The sequence below is a fragment of the Anneissia japonica genome, unplaced genomic scaffold (genome assembly GCF_011630105.1).
Source record: "Anneissia japonica isolate Jap-2015-1 unplaced genomic scaffold, ASM1163010v1 scaffold410_len604442_cov124, whole genome shotgun sequence".
NCBI classification, from domain to species: Eukaryota; Metazoa; Echinodermata; class Crinoidea; order Comatulida; family Comatulidae; genus Anneissia; species Anneissia japonica.
Genome location: NW_022741567.1, coordinates 422,845 through 442,756, shown reverse-complemented (window position 1 = coordinate 442,756; position 19,912 = coordinate 422,845). Strand labels below are relative to the sequence as shown.

The 19,912-nt window shown below is 35.3% G+C and overlaps 1 long non-coding RNA gene across 1 annotated transcript; it reads left to right on the top strand.

The window, feature by feature from the left end:
• Nucleotides 1–10,944: 10,944 nt before the first annotated feature.
• LOC117118794 lies at nucleotides 10,945–16,152 on the top strand. Its single transcript, XR_004447096.1, has 4 exons — nucleotides 10,945–11,219; nucleotides 12,110–12,240; nucleotides 14,524–14,592; nucleotides 15,382–16,152. It is a non-coding gene; the product is annotated as an uncharacterized LOC117118794 (long non-coding RNA).
• The last annotated feature ends 3,760 nt before the right edge of the window (nucleotides 16,153–19,912 follow it).

The following is a 19,912-nucleotide window of genomic DNA, read 5'->3' as shown; positions in this document are numbered from 1 at the left end:
TCTCGAATCCGGGTCGGATCAATATGGCTATTCTTCCACAATGCCATAGTTTAAGTTTAGGAGGGTCAAGCCAGCTCCACCAATCAACATTTCTCTCATGCCAAACTAGGCTAAGCCTACTGAATATAAATATGCTGTATTTTCACGTACAAGAAGAGGGTGGCCCTACTCCCAATGTCAATACAATAGGCCTGAATCCAGTAGGGGGAGGGAGCGCACATGGATGGGGGTGGGGACGTGCCTGCCCCGTTTTGCAAATATTTTTTTTATTTCAGTGCAATGTTATGTGCTACTCGCTTATTTAATCTGAAACTGTTCTGCCCACCCCCTACTTCCTTTGAAAAAATGTGATCCACCCTTGATCAAACTGCACAATAATTCCTATTCCTATTCAGCAGAGATATTGAAAACATTCAATACAAAGGCGTCCTTTAGAAAAATGATGACATGGTAACCATAACATCCACAACGATTGCCTCCTCAACTTCACGTAACATTCAACAGTACATCACCACCTTTCCCCCACTATTACAACACCGTGCTGAGCACGGGTATATGCCAGTGTAAATTAAATACTACCAGTGCTCACCACAGAAAAAACAAACAACATATTATTGTTAGTTTTTACAATGTAAATTATCAGTTTAATTATCAGATAAAGAAAGAAAAAGAAAGGAAATGGCAAAGAAAGAGAAAGGAAAGAATAAGAAATGTGGAAGTGAAAGAAAAGGAAAAGATAATGTAAGAAAAGGTAGTGGAAAGGGAAAACATGAAAAGAGGTAGAAAAATGAAAAATGAAAGGAGGAAAATGGGGTAGGGGAAGAAAAGGTAAAGAAAGACATTACAGGGAAGTAGAGAAAAAGAGAGACAGGTCGTAAGTATGAAAAAGAAAAAAAAACATGGAAAAAAGAGTAAAAGGTAAGTAAGGTAATACGACTAAGGAAATAAAATATCTAACAATTATTTAAAAAATAGTAAATATAATTTTGTATTTTCAAATTATTTATTTATTAACATTATATATTAATTTTCATTGTTGTTATTCATTATTGTAACTCATTATTTTTGTTAGGTGAAACTTTTAATAAGTTTTCCCCACACCATGCTGTAAAGCGCATAAAGGTATTGTACATTATGCGCTATATAAATTGATAATTATTATTATTATTTAAATTCACTATGAAGAATACAGCCTTTCACTTTAATAAACACAAAATAAATACCCAACATCTAAACACACATCGTTAGGCCCGTATAAATTTGTGTTTCTTTAAATTATTAGGGAGTGCACTCATTTCCTGTAACATTCAACAGTACATCGCCACCTTTCGGAGCACGGGTATATACCAGTGTAAATTAAATACTACTAGTACACACTACAGAAAAACAAACAACATATTATTGTTAGTGAGTTTTTACAATGTAAATTATCAGTTTAATTATCAGATAAAGAAAGAAAAAGAAAGGAAATAGCAAAGAAAGAGAAAGGGAAGAATAAGAATTGTGGAAGTAAAGAAAGGAAAATGTAATGTGAGAAAAGGTGGAGGATCGGAAAACATGAACAGAGAGAAGGGGAGTAAAGGTCGTAAGTATGAAAGGAAATAAAGGGAAAAGGGCAAAATAGAGATGGAAAAAAGAGTATAAGGTAATTTTTGAATTTCAAAATAGCGGCCACTAAGCGGCGTTATTTTTGGGGTCTATTTTTTAATGATCTTTAGGTTTCATAGTATCACTGTGGGAAGTTTCATGCTTTCTTCCAAAAGTGCACGATTATTCTCCTTAGCCCCTCTACTATTAGGAAGTGCACTCATTTAAATATTGTTAAATATTTTAATGTAAATTTAGCATAGACGTTATATCAACATACATATATATATATATATATATATATATATATATATATATATATATACTATTGTGAAACAGTGCTCAATCCCACTGAAAAATCTATCTCTTATACACATCTAGATGTGTATAAGAGACAGATTATGCACTTGTCAATTGTAGTCCAAACTTCCATGGAAACTGCTAAGTGATACGCACGCGTAGTGCTTCCATCAAGGAACCTCATCTCCTTGGCCTAGCTCTCACGTTGCTTCTCCGATTGCCACCCGGCCCGTTGCCACCCTAGGACCGTTGCCACCCAGGCCCGTTGCCACCCGGCTTTTTGCCACCTTTGGGAATGTCGAATATTTATAATATTTTTAATTTTTTCTTGATTAAATTTACTTTTCAGTTTAATATTTAATTATTAGTTTACTGTATTTTATTTCAAACAATCGTCAATGCGCCTTCTTACCACCAGGAGAAAAATTGCAGAAATAAACATTGTTATAAATCCGCATAAAGAGAGAAATACTGCAGTGTCTATATTATATTTTATTACAATTAAAAAGCAACACAGTTAAATATAATAATAGTTATTTATATACTGTAGTATAACTACAAGCCTATATTATGTGTGTATAATGAACTTTATAGAATTTATTTGCTTTTTGTCACTTTTGCGGACAATTTATTACAAACATATATATTTTCTGATGAGAAATAACCATCAATGAAAAAGCTCTTCTCGTTAGCGGTGAACTCAAAAGATATTGCGCTCAGTAACATTAACGATCTGAGCAAACTAATCCTCCTGATTGTTTATCCATGACTAGGGCTATATACCAGAGCTATATATGATCATACTTTGGCTTAATATCTTAAAAACAACAAATTGTGAGAGGTATGTGTGGCCATAGGCCCATTTCTTAAAGCGGTACACACTAAAAACAACGGGGGTCAAAAATTAACCCCAATGGGGTCATTTATGACCTCTTTTGCACGGTCAACTATGCACCGACTACATTCTAGTCAAATTTGACCCTCCAATTGAAGTCAAAATAACCCATACGGGGTCAAAAATTACTATCTTTAGTGGTCAAATATGTAGTAAGCAGGGTCATTTGAATATGACCACTTTTTACATGGTCAAACTGGATTTAGTCAAATCTAACTAAGCTTGATAGTCAAACTTTGAATAATATTGACGCTATTTGTAGTCAAAATTATCGTATTCGCAGTCGAATTAGCACTTTTCTACGACAACAAAAAAGATATAACTACAACGTACGAATTCAATTGTAGAACACTTTATTTTTATAACAGTTCAAAGATCCCATACAAATCAGATTCAATTACCAAATGGGTACAGGAACGATAAATTATTGTTTCTGTAAGCTGCCAGATCAAAAAGATGGCTGATCATTAATTGTTACTACAGAATACTGATTTTACCATTATATTGGTACTGTATATTATATATTTTACCAACATAATTCAGGTTAGGCAAGACTCTTTATATACCTTTTTAAATAATACAGTACTCACCATGGCATTTACATTGTGCCTTTTGCCAAAGATACTAGGCGCACCAGATTTTTAAAATCTTTTCAGAGGAGTGGGCAGAAAAATATTTAAATTAAAATTTCATAACTTGGTGACATGGTTCTTCCCCAATGCACCGAGTATGCAGGAAGAAATAAAACTTAAAATATAATTTGTAGAATTTTTTTTTTTTTTTAGAAATTTAAACTAAGGGAAGGTAAAAGTCACTCTTTTGAATAGTGAGAAAATATATGAATAAGGAAATTTTTATTTTTTAATCTCGCTCTCCACATCATGAAATCTTCCCAAAATATATATTTATATATTTTCTCTCCCCTGTAAATATATAAAAAAAAAAAACACAAAGAATTAAAATTTCATTTAAAATCATTGTTATTGGCAGGTGGTGGGAGCAATGCATAATAAAAGTCCTACCTAAAACATGATGAATATATAAATTGTATTTAGTATTCAGCAGAAAATGTTCTTAGTGTACACACTGCAGGTCATGTGACTTGCTTTTCCTGCCCATCATTTATTTTGTTCATGAATTTCTGGGTGAATTTCCAGGTAGTCTCTCACTGTGCAGGGTATTTATATCAAACACATAAAATACCTTGTAGCAATGAATCAGATGGGAGAGCCCTCTCTTTAAAGACAATAAATCTTTGTGATTGCTTAATTTGTTTATTTTTATAACATTTTTTTAATTATTCAAAGATCAAAATTTAATACAAATCAAATTCAATCACTAAATGGGACAGAACTGCTAAATTAATGTTTCTGTGAGCTGCCAGAAAAAAATGGCTAATCATTAATTGTAATACTATACTGATTTTACAAAATATTAGCATATTATTATATATTTTACCAATATTATTCAGGTTAGGCAAGACTTTATATACTTTGTTTACTCATGATAATAAAGTACTGGCGTTTACATCGCGTCTTTTTCCAAAGATACAAGGCGCACCTGATTTTTTAAATATTTTCAGAGAGGAGGGCAGAAATAGATTTAAACTAAAATTGTAAAACTTAGCAAAATGGTTCTTCCCAATGCACTGAGTGGAGGAGGGAATGAAACTTAAAATGTAATTTGCAGAATATTTTTTTTTTAGAAATTTAAACTAAGGGAAGATGAAATTCACTCTTTTGATTAGAGAAAATGTATAAATAAGGACAAAAAAATCCATTATTCTTATCCAACCGTCCACAACATGAAATCTTCTGAAAATAAATATTTCGAAAATAAATATTTATATATTTTCTCTAAATTATTAAGAATTAATTTTATCTTGTCTTCGACTAAATAAAAAGAAAAAAAAAACACCAAAAATTAAAATGTCTTTCAAAGTCATTGTTATCGGCAGGTGGTGGGAGCAATGTATAATAAAAGTCTTGCCTAAAACATGAATAATGAATTTTATTTGGTATTCAGCTAAAATGTTCTTAGTGTACGAACTGCAGGTGACTTGCTTTCCCTGTCCATCTTTAATTTCGTACATGAATTTCTGGATGAATTTCCAGGTAGTCTGATACTGTGCAGGGTATTTGATATCAAACACATAAAATACCTTGAAGCATATGTCAATGGCCTTCAGCAAAGAATCTGCTGGAAGAGCCCTCCTTTCAAAGACAATAAATGTCTGGGAAGACTCATTTCTGGAGCCTAGGACAAGTACGTACGGTTGCGTCCTCACTCCTTGATGAGTAACCTCATCTAGATAACTTGGCAAGTTGGTGCCAATCTGTGAAAAAGCAAAGAACAAAATGAAAATCAGACTGAGATTAAGTATATACACTGTCTTGTAAAAGGGATTGCCACACTAATTCCTTTCGATGAGTATTTTTAAACACAAGTAATTATATCTACTCATGGTATTGTCCATTATTTTCTTATGCCAAAGCATTTCCTTGAAATGCTTTACCAATATTCACAAAATATTTATATTGTAATAAATATCAACTAAAATATGGTATTTTTATGCTTTTATTAAAACATATCAAAGAGGAAGAGACATAGATATGTAATTTTATTTGGCAAATACTTACATGTAATGTACATATAAACAGAATAATATATTATTTGCACAATATCATAATTACTGCTTGCCATGTTTATTAAAAATGGGTATTCTCATTTAAAAACTCCTCCAATATTTACGCCTTTTGATTGGACCCTTTCAGACAGAATACGGTAATATTACTGAGTTTGAGCAACTGTGAAAGAGCCTATATTTCTAGAAAAACTATTAATATCATGTACTTACAGGTTGTGAATCCACAAAAGCAGTCAGAGCCTCCTTTACTGTTGCTCTTTTGGCTCTTTGCTTCTCTTCTACATGCCCAGGTGGCAAAAAGATGGGAAGTGTTTGAATTGATTGTGCCTGGGAGTCTACAGGGATAAATTTTTTTTTTTTTTAAATCAAGAAACATTTCATCCAAAATATTCTCAGTAGGCCTTCCTTCATGAATATTCTCCCCTTTTGAGTAAGTGCATATAGAGATAATTTGTTATTAAGCTCTCCATTTAAATAAGAACCCCCCCCCCCCCAACTTAATTATAAAGTGTTCAATGTCCAAGTTGGGTGGCTAAATGGGTTACATTGTTAATATTTTTATGATAATAAATGTAGACTTACTATATAGCGCATACTATTAAGCCCTGTATGTGCTTCACATTATCATTACCCCTGTCATTGGATTACATGCCTATGGAACACAAATTCAAGATCCCTGGTGGAGTATTCCTTAATGTTGCAGCAGCTACATCAGCGCATATTGGCATTTAACCATACTAGGTACCCACTTATACTCTTGGGTGGAGAGAAGCAATGAAGATGAAGTGCCTTGCCCAAGGACACAAGCGAAATGGATTGAAACCCTGACCTCGAGGAAACCAAACCGCTCTCGCTACGCCCAACCATATCTACTACACCTTTCATCAGCTATAAACTTCTATTTATTAGGTGCAGCAATGCTTATTCAAAATAGAATACAGCAAGCCTAGGCTTATATCTCTAAGTAGCTTATTTGAGAGAAGCATTTATTTGATCATTTACAATCTTAGGCTATATTCACAAATGCATGAGGCACCTACATCATTATGGCGTGTACTGAACTATATCCCTACCGGAAGTAGTAGTATGGAATATGTTGGTTGCTGTACTTTGCTTAGCTCCAAGTGTTAATATTCTGCCTGCCAACTCTGGGGTTACCTTCATCAAAAATTTGTCCGCAGTGTCTCCATAGATAGCTCTGAAGTCCTGTTCAATCTGAAATAGCATAAAGGGTTAACAAATCCATAGCACCATAGAAATGTTCGATGCGATTATTTGGGTCCGATCACATCTCCAGTTTCAAGGAAAGAGAGAGAGAAACTTTTTCGAAGTTATTCTGGAGGAGTTAAGTTGTTTAACCACCAAAATAATGTTCAGAGGCGAATTTAGATAATATTTTTATAAAGTATCCTATTTATTAAGGCTTCCATAGCTTTGTATTAAAAAGGACCTAGAAACATAGTGACCAGATCTAGCATAATTATGCTTTTTGGCATAATTTGGACCCATCTAGCATCTAGCATATGTGCTGGCATAATTTTAGAAAAAATTAGCATAATATAGCATAATTTTGATCTCGGAAGAAAAAAAAATCTTTAATCTGAATTAAACCGTCCGTCAATAACCGGATACCACATAATAAAAATGAATTCATCCATTGATTGAGTATCCAATAAATTCTATGCTATGCGCACACTGCAGCTGTCTCTCTGTGTTTTTATTTTTTTACCACACATTGAAAATGGTTTTTGGCCAGGTACTCCTGTCCGGTCTTGTCCTCGCTGGAGGTGAAATTCACGTTCGTTCGTTCGTTCGGTCCGTAGTAGTCGTGTACTACCGACTATTGTAGTTTTAAATTAAGATACTGGTACTCGGGCTGATACTCTACTGCTGAGACTGATCAGGGAGTTGGTTATAAGAACTGCAGCTTTTTTCGCTTTTGCTGCTCAACTACACTATATCTGTGTAATTACAGTACATATTTTGTTTTTGTAATGTGTTATACGTTTATAATAGAACGATTTATGTAACGTTAGAAATAGGCTCATGTGATAGTGGTTGAAATGTAAACGGACATGTAACCTCAGATAAATGTTAGCACATGGTTCGCGAAACAACGGTTAGAATGCAAAAGTATATGTAACGTTGATTCAACGTTTTGTAATGTAATGGTTAAAATGTAAACGTAAATCTAACATTATAAGTAAGTTTGCATGCTAATAATTAAAATGTAAACGTACAGAAAACCTTGGATAAACGTTAACGCATGGTTTGCGAAATAACGTTTATAATAGAAACGTTAGAAATAGGCTCTTGCGATAATGGTTGAAATGTAAACGCACATGTAACCTCAAAGAAATGTTAACATATGGTTTGCTAAACATTGGTTGAGAATGCAAACGTATACGTAACGTTGACTTAACGTTAGCAAGAAAATAGTTGATGTTAAAATGTACATTTAACGTTGAAAGTAGGTTTTGCAAACTCATGGTTATCATGTTAACGTATATGCAAACTAAAGTATACAGGTTAACACATTATTTGCAAAATAACGGTTAGAATGTAAACGTGTATGTAACGTAGATTCAACGTTTTTTAAGGTAATGGTTAAAATGTAAACGTGCATTAAACAGTGAAAGTATGTTCGCATATTAACAGTTATCATGTGCTTGTAATTGTGTAACCATAAATAAAGTTAACACATAGTTCGCGAAATAACAATTATAATTTAAACGTATCTGTAACGTTGAATTAACGTGTAAAATGTAATGGTTAAAATGCAAACGCATATTTAATGTTAAAAGTAGGTTCGCATAAAACTGTTATCATGTGAACGTACATAAAATCCTAAATAAACGTTAATACAGGTTCGCAAAACAACGGTTAGATTGCAAAAGTATCGTTCATTCATCGTTTTGTAAGGTAGTGCTTAAAACGTACACGTAAATCTAACATAAGTAGGTTTGCATGCTAATAATTACCATGAAAACGTATAGATAACATTAATAAACGTTAACGAATGGTTCGCCGATTAATATTTAGAATGGACGTATAAGTAACGTTGAAACAGGCTCGTGTGATAATGGTTGAAAAGTAAACGCACATGTAACCTCAAATAAACGCTAATACATGGTTTGCCAATCAGTGAGTAAGAATACAAACGTTTACGTAACGTTGGCTTAACGTTTGCAAGATAATAGTTTAAATATAAATGTACATTTAACGTTGGAAGTAGGTTTTGCAAACTAACTCCCAGGTAAAAATTCCCATTGAAGCCCATTGAAATTTCCAATGGGTCCAATGCGGTTCAATGGGTCCAACTGGTATTTTTCAATGGGTCCAACTGGTTGAACGAGGTTCAATGGGTGCAATTGGTATTTTTCAACTGGTTCAACTAGTATTACCCAATTGGTCCAACTGGTATTTTGTCCAACTGGTATTGTTCAATGGGTTGAACTGGTAATATCCAATGGGTCCAACTGGTGTTGTTCAATATGGGTCCAACTGGGCATTATCGAATGGGTCTATCTGGAATATCGAATGGGTCTAACTGGAATATCTAATGGGTCTAACTGGTATTAACCAATGGGTCTAACTGGTATTAACCAATGGGTCTAACTGGTATTAACCAATGGGTCTAACTGGTATTATTCAATGGATCTAACTGGTATTATACAATGGGTCTAACTGGTATTATCCAATGGGTCTAACTGGTATTATCCAATGGGTCTAACTGGTATTATCCAATGGGTCTAATTGGATTATCCAATGGGTCTAACTGGTATTATCCAATGGGTTATTACTGGTATAATCCAATGGGTCTAACTGGTATTATCCAAACCCAGGTAAAAAACATTGAGACCAGTTGGGATTTTCAACTGGTCTAATGGGTTTCAACTGGTTCAATTGGTATTTTCAATGGGTCAAATGGCTTTCAACTGGTCTAATTGGTACAAAATCAAAGGGTTTAATTGGCCTCAACTGATTCAGCTACTGGCTAAAATGCTTGGGCTTGGACCCCCGGCCTGGGATGCACGGGGGACCGAGGGATGATATTGTAGTATGGCATAATAAAATGGTTAACAAATTTGCTTTAATTAATATTTACTTTTAATTAGGCCTATTATTAATAGATATTTATTATCATTAGGCCTCATTAATTAATTATTTTGTAGCAGTACTACCATCTGTAAATTTTTATATAGGATCTGTGTGTAAATAATACCTTGCATTTTTAACTAATATCCCAACTTCATGGGTTATACACCAAGCTTAGGAAGGTCATTTACCTTAAAGTCATTTGCCTTAATTCAAGTGACCACACATCATTTGGGAATGTTGATGAGTTTCCCAGGTACTAGACAAGGACAAGCAATTACTAATCCTTATTAGTCAGATGGTATGAAAGGTGATGCTATATCACATACATTTGTACTTTTACAGACACTCCTCAGTTTGTCCTCCCAGAGTACACATTACTTTCGCTTTCTATCAATTTGTATATATCATCAACTTGTTTCTCAAGTGATTTTGTAAATACGCTTTTCACTTGGAATAAATTGTACAGTTCTACATATAAATTAGTGTGGTGTATTTTTATCATCTCATCGTACACTTACACTAAAGTGGTGACCTCCGACGTTTCAGTACACACTCTTTGCATCAAGTTAATAATGGAAGGACAACAGCAACAAGTTCAACAGCAACAACCTGTCGTATCTGCTTCAGATGCTGCACCGCCTGCAATATCATCAGTTTCTCTGAAACTTCCATACTACTTGCCCAATGATCCAACATTATGGTTCACACAAGTTGAGGCACAGTTTACAACCAGGCATATCAAGGTGGACGCTACGAAGTACGCGTATTTGGTGGGCTCCTTGCAACCGGAGATAGCCCAAGAAGTGCGCGATCTCCTACTTCACCCGCCACAGGACAATAGGTACGTACAATTAAAGGAGGCATAATAAAACGGACATCTGACTCCGATCAAAAGCGTCTCCGACAACTTTTGGCAGCGGAGTTAGGAGATTGAAAACCCTCCCAATTATATCGCAGGATGTTGCAACTGCTCGGCGACCGAACCCTTGAACCAACAATTATGAAGCAATTGTTCTTAAGTCGTCTTCCAGCCAATGTTCAGTTAATTTTGTTTATCAATTTGTATATATCAACTTGTTTCTCAAGTGATTTTGTAAATACGCTTTTCACTTGGAATAAATTGTACAGTTCTACATATAAATTAGTGTGGTGTATTTTTATCATCTCATGGTACTCTTACACTAAAATTTATTCATATATTTAATTATTTGTATGGTCATTGGTATCATCCTCCATGTGGTAGTGATATGGCGTTCCAGGTTTCCGACCCCCCCCCCCCCCCACACACACACAAGCGGAGTGAATGACATCATTATATGCCCTGCCGTCATTGGCCACTCCTTTAACCTTACGAAACTGACCAATGGAAACCTAGGATCCACATTCCAATTCATTGTGTGTACAGTACCAGGTACCAGTGGAGTCCCGGCCTACCAATGTCTGACAAATATCTGTGATTTTAAGGTACAAAATACAACAATTAGCTGGTTTGCTCACTGATAACTACAAAGCAAGGATAATTCGTTGATGCAAGACTTAATATTCAACACAACTTGATTGATTGAATGTTTCATACAACCTCTACTAGCCGACGAAGCCGTATAGCCTAGCTGGGCCAGTGGGCCTAGGCTAGGGCCTAGGCTAGCTAGGACGGTGCAGCAGCTGATGATGCAGTGTTCGATAAAAAAGGTAAGATAAGAATAGAACCATACTAATGTAAAAAAAATAATAATAAAAATCCAGAGCATACTGGGCCTACCCTATCTTCGTAGCTAACTTAGGCCTAGGCCGACTGTCTGTCTGTACTGTAGTTAGCCTACCTACTAGGCCTATAGGCAGGCCTAGACTAGTACCTAGTTTTTCGTACAATAAGGCCTAGCCCTATGCTAGGGGCCTAGCTACCTACTCTACTACAACTTGGTTAGGCTAGGGCATAGGCCCTGCCAATTGTTAATAATATTATTATTATTTATTTTTCTTTCTTTTTTCGCATTTTTTTTCTTTTAATTGCTGTACATAAATTGTTTTGCCTCATATTTTTTCCAATGTATTTTAAAGTTTTATTTATTTGAATTGTCTACTGCTTTGTTTGATATTGTGTTTCCCCAGTCTTTTTATTATTGAATTCGTTTGTATGTATGTTGTTGTTATAGGCCATTATTATTATTATTATTATTATTATTATTATTATTATTATTATTATTATTATTATTATCATTGTTTTGGTTTATTGCCGTTTTGATTTAGTCACTTATTGCCGTTTTGACTAGAAAGCCACCTTCTGATGCTGCATACAGACAGTATTATCCTCCCCATTAAAAAATGTATTGCCCTTTTTATAATTTGCAATGTACCTGTATTACACTCATTTTATGACTTCTAATTCAAGAGAACATGGTAGAGTAGTGGAAAGTACCTAAATGAAGTTGAAAAAAAAAAAGATAATGATGGACAGAAGTTGATATGATAAGTTATGGTTAGTAGTTGATATCGTTTTAATTCTTTGGTTACCCTGTCAATTGTTGCTCATTAACCAATTGTTTTTTACTGTAACATATTTCAAATCTCTGAATTATCAGATAAGTGTTGGCACATCTCACAGATACGTGTGAAAATCATTTATTCCATTAACCATTGTTGACTATCAAAGAAGAGAAACCTGTGCTCACAACTACGGAAGGATGATCAGCCCTGGTAATACAAATACAAGGTAATTTAAATGTGAATTGTAAACATTAAGCCTAAAGATAAGCCTTGTGGTCAATTACATGAAACATAATTATTTGGGTTTTTTGTGTTGTAGGCCTACAGTAGAGTTTGATTGATTGATACAGTAGCACATAGATACTGTACTACTATATTCCTAATGCTCAATGATGAGTAAAATTTTATAATTTTTACATAAAATTTATTATTGTTAAAAGTATTAATGTAAAGCACACAATGTAAAGCACACCTATGTGTGGGCACATATGGCTCCAGGAAGTATTAATTGTACGTAAAGCACATACTTCGCCAGGGCCTGGTGCAGGGCACAGATAGAGGTATGGGGTAGAAGCTCCAGTTTGCTCTGGTGACTGACTTTTTGATGTGTTAACACATGACTGATTTATGACACATGGTTTGAAGGAGGGTCTATGGTCCTGGCAGAAAAAAGCTGATTAATATACTAGGCCCTTAAGGTCCATTGCCACTGACTTTGGTCAAGTAGAAGTGGTTTGGCGCAGGGTCGGGGTTCCAATCCCCTTGAGAAGTCTGAATTATTATTAATTGTGGTAGTAGTAGGCCTTGTAATAACAATAATGGCAATAATTGCTGCGAAGCAGCCAATTCATATTCTTGACAGCAATTTGACCCCTGAAAGGTCATTGTTTTTCAAAAAACAAGGGCCTAAGACGACTGAAAAGTGGAGTTTCCTTCTTTCGTTCTGCCGGGTAAAATCAATTACTTTAGGCGACGCTTGTAGACTAACCAACACGTACCAAGGTCCGCATGTCGCGCTAGCCTTATCCTACTCTAGGCCTAGACTAGCTAGGAAGGTATAGGCCTAGCCTTGAAGGGACGAAGGTCCCAATGAAAAACAACGTCGCTCCTTGATAGCTAACATTGTATATTTAACATCACAATAATTCATTATTAGACCTATAGTTGTTTTTTGAATAGTACTCCACAAATCTCAGCCGATACCTCACACAACTCGAGTAACGTCTCGTATCTATTGTCGTGACGTCATTGCTCGTTGGGTCACACTTGCGATGTATCGCACTTGTGATCAAATAACACGCTGGCTCGCACTTTGGCAACACTCTTTGGCAGTCAACTCGCCCCTTGAAAACCCGCCCTTGGAAACTTGCCCCATAACAAAATGTACACTTCCTAGACCATGCAGTCACATACATAGAAATTTTTGAAACTTTATTAAAAAAAACCTAAACCAAATTCACAACAGACACTTTTTGACAAAAATGAAAAATTACGACTTTGTTACCCAAAATATAGACAATGGGTCGTGTCTCATATTATTTGTTATATTTTTATTATTCATTATTTTCACTTGACTCGCATAAAACATTTATATGCAGTCGTACTTCGCAGCACTTCACTTGCAATTTGCAATTTCTAGTATTAATAATACTTAGTTTCTGTGGAAGAAATGGGCCTCGAAGCGGACTGTTATTGTAACACTAATACTAATGTTTCGGTATCTACTAGTGTGTTCGTGGTAATTTGACCTTTAAAGCGACTTCTGTTTTTATTTATGTATGTTATTGAATCTAAGGCTACAGTGTTATAATTAAATATGTACTGTAGTACTAGTAGGATAATCATAAAATGATAAATATGTAGAAACCCTAAAGTTCTCCTTTCTCCTTGTTAATTGACCTATAAAGTAAATGAAAAAGGAAAGCTTACATAATAGTAATTAAAACAGGATTGTCAATAATTATTCATAATTCAACTGCTATCTTTCAATTCAATATCAATTCAAATCATTTTTATTTTCACACATTTACAGCAAGTTACAATATATATTGAACAAAATAAAAATGTACAAAGAGCACCGTGAATAGTCAATAAAGGGACATTTGCAGAAGGATAAGCCTTTTAAATGCAATGTCCTTTAAATCAAATATAAACATATAAGTTAAAAAAGGAAAACTTAATAAAGAAAAATTAATAAATAAATATTAGATAAGATTGACCGAATATTCTATTCGGTCCACCACAAGATAATATAAATAGTAATATTGGGGGATCTAATTAGCACATACAGGATGGATGTGGATTCCAGATAGGGCGAACATAGTGCTCACTACACCAACAGCAGTCTCAATATTAATCCTTCAAAGGTCCTTCATTTTTCATTTTGCGCCGCTGCATCAGCCCTAAGAAGTTAAGGTACAGGTTACAGAATGAAGACCCACGCAGGTATATTTTTCATGGGGATTGCTATTGCAAAAAAGTTTTACAGTATTTTAATCTTCTGTTACAGGCACGGAACCATTCAACAATTGACTTATTCTTTTTCCAAGCAATTTAACTGGGGAGAAAAGGGAGAAAGGTGAGCTTTTGCCAAATTAACTCTGAGGAAAGTAGTCAATAGTAAGTTTCACAGAGCCTGATAATAGCTTCCTGATCTCCCTGATCTGATACCTGCTGTATATTATAAAACAGGAAAAGAAAATAAAAAGAAATTATAATATCAACGATTTTAATAGGAGTAAATACGTATAATTTATTTCATTTTATTGTCTTTTACTGTTTTGTGTAATCTCGAAAGCACGTGTTATATTATATATAATTATTGTGTTTAAAATAAATTATAATAAATCCACTACCTCAACTACTATACAATGTAGGCAATTGATTGACTTTTAATTTTACATACCGGTAGGCCTTTTTTTTTTGTAAATAATTATTTCTTATAAATTTTACTGTAACTTTATTTAATTGTTGTATGTTTGCAAATATATATATATATATCATATATTGCATGAATATCGGTCGAGGGCCAAAGTGAATTTGTGATTTAACACCGCGGGCCGCACCCAAACATTGATGTTTCCAATGAGCTTCCAAAAACCTCCAAGCACTGCTTTTACACCACTTTATTCTCAGTTTTAATGTTACTTTTTACATATGATGGGTTTCGGGCCGTAAAAAACAAGGTGTTTTCTAGCCAGTTTGGCTTGGTGGGCCGCACACATAGGGTTTTTAATTCATTGTCGCGGGCTGCAAACAAATCGCTGTCGGGCCGCATGCGGCCCGCACTTTGCCCACCTGTGGTCTAAATATTATGTCTAAACTTCCAGTAACTATAAAATAATTACTAAAACTACATTTTTTCTAGGTGCTAACCGTAAAAACGCCCTGACAGGCAAGGCTACAGATGCGGACATTGGAAAGGTAGTAAAAGAATGGCTGAAATTTGCAGCGGAAAAGATGAGGGCCGGAATGAGAGGCAAAAGAGGCAGCGTCTTTAATTTAGGGACGTGTTGTAATTTCGTCCTGAACCTTTGTTTATGTACATTGATTACACTGTGAGGAATGTTTTGCTGGACAAAATTTAAAGAAATTTACGGAAAAAACAGTACTTGCAGCAAGAAACACAATTGCTTGAATCGAAATTGTATGCTAACGTGGGCAAGAAGTGCGAATCTACAAGGCTGTTTACCGCCACTCTGAAGTACATAAAAGGCCCATGTCTTGCTATCAACATGGATTTAGCTATAGTTTACTATAATCAAAATAAGACTTCCATTTTGTATGTCACTATATGGACGAGTGAATGAATTTATAAAATAGTAGTTCATAAAAGTGAGACAGCAAGAACTCTGTAATTATAAATTAATTATCATAAAATTATGAACATGATTTGAAAGCTGGAGTTACACTCTATGTTGTGGAAGTGAAAATTCCTGTGTAAATTGGAATCAAGTTTTGAAAATTCCTTTGTTAAATATCATGTGTTAAAGTTTACTTCAATAATGTGTGTTGACAGATGATCAATGGCTGATAGCACCCGTCCGATAACAGTAATTTTGACTTAGTTCTGCTGTGTTCCTAAAAGGAGCCTTTTACTATTCTTTGCAAAGGAAATAAAAATTAAAGAAAATCCCGAGATTTTAGTATACAAATTCCTATTGTCTTTCCTAATTTTTAATTAGCGTAAGAATAGCATTATCTCATTGTTAATGTTAACCAACATGCAACGTTATAATTGGGTTACCTTAGAATATCAACGTTTAAAAAACGTTTGGTTTGTAAAGTTCAATCAAAACTTAAACATAAACGTTAATATGACGTTAGAATAGCGATATTGTACCATTTTATAGTAACCAAAATTTAACGTTGTGTCAACGCTAATATAACAAACCTATAGGTTGGGAACGTTAAACTGACCGTTCAAACACCAACGTTAATGTGACGTTAGGTTGGCAACATTAAACTAACATTCAAATGCCAACGTTGATGTAATGTTAGAATGCCGTTAATTCTCTGTTTATTAGTAAAAAATAATGTAGAAAATACGTTAGATTGGTAGCGCCAAACCAACGTTCAAACACCGACGTTAATGAAACATTAGAATAACGTTTATTGCTAACCAAAATATCACGTTGTAGGAACGTTATTGTAATGAGCAATATAACGTTGGTGCAACGATAGAATGGTAACGTTAACCTAACGATCAAATACCAACGTTACTGTTTTGTTAGAATAACGTTATTTTACAGTTCAGTAGTAACCAAAATATAACGTTGTGCAAACATAAGATTGCCGTTGAGAAAACGTTGAAGTGGTAACATTAAACCAACGTCCAAACACCAACGTTAATGTAACGTTAGAATAACGTTTATAGTTTACGAAAATATAACGTTGTGGAAACGTTATTGTAATGAGCAAAACAACGTTAGTGCAACGATAGGGTGGTAACGTTAACCCAACGTTCAAATACCAACGTTATTGTATGGTTAGAATAACGTTATTTTACAGTTCAGTAGTAACCAAAATATAACGTTGTGCGAACGTAAGAAGATTGCCGTTGAGAAAACGTTGAAGTGGTAACATTAAACCAACGCCCAAACACCAACGTTAATGTAACGTTAGAATAACGTTTATAGTTTACGAAAATATAACGTTGTGGAAACGTTATTGTAATGAGCAAAACAACGTTAGTACAACGTTAGCTTTACAACGTTTAATCAACGTATGCGGTAAACGTGAAATCAACGTTAATATAACGTTTGTTTGCTATTTGGGGTGTCAAAAGAGTCGTTAACCGGGAGAAGAGGGGTGTCAGGCCTGTCTTCGGCAATTTGCCAAATGCAACAATGATGTACAAATAAATAACAATTTTAAACAGAGGTATTTATATAGCAAGGCTTGATCCACGATGTCAAGGGTGGATGCCCTAGCTAGCAGCACCAGATAATATGTTTACTCCTACCCAAAATCCACCCTGACAAGGCTAGGCTAGTAGCCTATAGGCATAAGGCCCTTTTTTTACTATCCCCTGATTTACCTAATTTTATGTTCTGACTATTCATTCCTCATTTATTGCAATGTGTATAAATAGGCCTTCATAAAACATTTAATTACTCACTTGTTTTAATAATTACAGTAATTCATTATTAAACGAACAATGCTCGATCGCGGATGCGATGAAAATTGCAAACCCCCAACAAAAAAGTTACCAGCAGTTTGCCAAACAATCCGGTGATCTGATTGGTCAATATTAGGATAGTCGCCACAACGCCAAATTCAGAAATTGGGGTTGTCGCCGAAGCTGTCACAACGCCGATTTAGCCAGTAAGGTTTGTGAGCATGCGCAGATGTCTGTTACGCTCTATTAGTTCGTAGTAGACTGGCCGCGTAGTGAAAACGAAAAATGGCTATTGTCTCACAGCAACAACAACAATATAACATGGTAGCAGCGGTGTTACGAATCATAGAAACGTAAACAGTAAGTGGACAATTGGAGTAGAAAAAGCATAGAAAGGACGATTTTCTAGCTATACTTAGATAGAGGTTTACCAACGTACGTACGTACGATCGCCGAGGTAAGCTGCCTGCCTGCCTGCCTGCCTGCCTGAAGTACTGTAAACAATATGGCTGCGCCCACGACTATTCACTCGTCAATGAACTGGGACGCCGACGATATCATAGATGCATTTCGGAAATTTGAACAAAAATGCAATCTAGCTTTTAGCAGTTTCTTGAAGGATATTGGAGACAGGTAACATGTAAGTTACGTGTTATTATGGACAGGATTAGATCTGTTTAACAGCTGAGACATTGACATTGAAGGGGATGACGTGACCACGGCGAATATTTTTGAAAAGTTCAGCCAGCACTTGGAGCCCAAAACAAACTACCGGATACAAAGGTACGAATTTCAGAACCTTAAACAATCGAGTGAAGAAACGATAGATAACTTCCTTACGAGATTAGAGAATACGGCAGGGAAGTGTAAATTCTCCGACATAAATGATAGATTGATCGACCAAATCATTTGGGGATCTATATTTACCCGGAAGTGCAACAAGTGTTAATAGGCAAAGACAATCTAACACTAGAGAAGGCCTTAGACGTAGCTAGGACGTACGAAGCCACAAAGAAACAAATGGTGACACTAAAGGAACAAACTGAGAGTGTACGACTAGAACTGAAAACTAAAGAACAAGTAGATGCTATTAGAAAGCACAAGAATAACCCACAAAACGCAAGAAAAAAACCATGCAAATTCTGTGGTACTTATCACAGTTACATGGAATGTCCAGCCTATGGATCAACATGTAGAGCATTTGGGAAAGAAAATCAGTGGGAGAAAATGTGCAAAACCAAAGGCAAGCCTGTGCCTGTGATGAAGAAATACTCATCAAAACCGGTAAGTCAAAATAAACGATACACTAAAAGGAAAGGCATTCACCAACAAGAAGAAGAAATAGACCTTGAAAACGTAACAGATAAAGGATATCCAAAATATGGTGTACTGGAACCAAGCAGTGTTCTACTACTAGCTTACGGTGGATCAAAAATAAAGCAGCTAGGAATAATGAGCATTAGAGCAGAGCATAAGGGGAAACCTTTCACATTTAAATTCTTTGTGACTGGAACTGAGGGACCGGCAATACTGGGTCTAAAAAGATGCAAGGAGCATACCATTAGAGCTCAAAGATAAACTGAAGTCAGAGTTGCTGGAGATGGAACAAAAGAATGTGATTGAAAGAGTAGCAGTACTTTATTCACTATCAAGTGGTAATGAGTTGGTTTTGTTTTATTATTTAGTTAGTTTACTACTCTAGCAGACACGCTAGCCTCCTCCTAGGCCTAGTAGTAGTGCTAGATGAAGGCTTGAATGAAGAGGCCTGGCCTAGTATAGCCTAAAGGCCTAGTCCTAGCTGACCGGTAATTCTAGTCTAGCCGCTGTACAGAGACAGACAGAACTGAGGTTCTCTGTTCTCTCTAGGCCATTGAGGATATAGGGCAGGCCTAGAACCTGGGCCTTTTGTTGGCCTAGCCAAGCTGTAAGGTAATTGCCCCATAGTCTAGCATGCCATAAGTCTAAGAAGAGTGGTAAATTGCATTTGGGCCGTGTCCTCACTAATGTCCATGATGCTTTAATAAAATAATGGGTTTAGGGGGGGGGGGGGGGGGTGGTGTAAAGAATTGTATCATTATTTGCAGAAAGTTAATAATGTAATCTCTAGGCCTATACTAACATAAATGGTGGTTTTACTTCAGGATACTCAAGTCTCAGTATACTATAATTAAGTGAAAACTCAATCCGGTCAACTCAATCTTGTAGTAGGAAAGCATTAATGTTTGTTTAAAGACGTATCTGTGAAGGAACAGAAAATTACTTGACATTCTATGCTTTT